General features: G+C 60.9%; 1 non-coding gene across 1 annotated transcript; it reads left to right on the forward strand.

Annotated features, from left to right (window-relative positions):
- The first annotated feature begins 282 nt into the window (after window positions 1–282).
- LOC142795164 (5.8S ribosomal RNA) lies at window positions 283–435 on the forward strand. Its single transcript, XR_012892815.1, has one exon. It is a non-coding gene; the product is annotated as a 5.8S ribosomal RNA (ribosomal RNA).
- The last annotated feature ends 870 nt before the right edge of the window (window positions 436–1305 follow it).

The following is a 1305-nucleotide window of genomic DNA, read 5'->3' on the forward strand; positions in this document are numbered from 1 at the left end:
TGAGAGCGAGCACACAACGATACCTACGGGTCCGGCTTGGAGAACCGGCTTCGACGCCTCCCGAGTATTTATAGAGGGGTGGACCACGAAAGCACTCGCAAGTAGCGAAAGCGAAACGCCGTCCGAAACACACCGTTTGCTCGATTTGCGGCAGCCGAAAAAGGCGCGGCAGAGTTTTGGAGTCCAAGCGTGCGCTGAAAAGCGCCCTTCTTGGCCACTGTTTGGCCGAGTGCCAGAAACGTTTGGTTTTGACTGTACGGAATTGAACAAACACTTTTTCACGACTCTAAGCGGTGGATCACTCGGTTCTCGGGTCGATGAAGAACGCAGCCAGCTGCGAGACTTGGTGTGAATTGCAGGACACACTGAGCACTGATTCTTTGAACGCACATTGCGGCCTTGGGTCTTCCCTTGGCTTCGTCTGTCTGAGGGTCGGATCACATATCAAGAGAGCCTTCGGCGCACAAGGGAACGTGAGCCGTCGACTCGTTTTGACCGCGTCGGCAACACGGACAGCACGCTGAACACCTCACAGCGAGCGCCAACAGCGGCCACTCAAGGGCGAGACGGTGGCGACCGTCGTGCCAGAGCCCAACCGAAACGGGGGCGACCGACTGCATTGAGGATGTGGCACCTCGTTGAGACCGCCGCAGGACTTCGAGTCGGAAGGAAGCCTGCAGGGAAAGTGCGGTCGAGGTTGCGTACTCCTCTCTGCGACCGGGCGCGCAAGAGCTGCGAGAGCCACGGACGCGCAACTTTAACGCACGGTAAACACGAGGAGCGAAAGCCGGCCAGCAAAGCTTCTCCAGCCGTGCGCAAAGTGCGCGAGATCGCAGCCTTGCGTTGCGCTTGTTGCCCTCGAAGTAAGCAGGGTGTCCCGTAGACCGGGCGCTCGAACACGCTGCGGGGCCGTGCCTCCTCCAGGCTTTGCCGCGCGAACAGGGAACGTTCGCGCGCAAAGCGCAGGGAGGTGAGGAGGCTGCGCCCGACGTTTGCGGTTCGCTGCGTACGCGGTTGATGCGGAGAGCACGGCGCGACGACTTGCCGCGAAGCGGAAAAAGTCTCCCGCACGAGTTGGCGAAACGTTGGCGAAGCTTAAGGCGTTCTCGTCGTAGTCCGCCGTCGGTCTAAGTGCTTCGCAGTTCCCGTCCCGTTCAAAAAACTGGGCCACTCCAGTTGGGGCGGGGGCGACGCTACACGAGACGATGCCTCTCGCCAGGCTGCGTGGCTGCCCTTGCGGCGGCGGCGACTGGCCTCGGCGGTGTTTGGGCTTTCGACACGGTCGTTTATCACGCAACTGCTCGG

This window comes from Rhipicephalus microplus, unplaced genomic scaffold (genome assembly GCF_043290135.1).
Source record: "Rhipicephalus microplus isolate Deutch F79 unplaced genomic scaffold, USDA_Rmic scaffold_570, whole genome shotgun sequence".
Classification (NCBI taxonomy): Eukaryota; Metazoa; Arthropoda; class Arachnida; order Ixodida; family Ixodidae; genus Rhipicephalus; species Rhipicephalus microplus.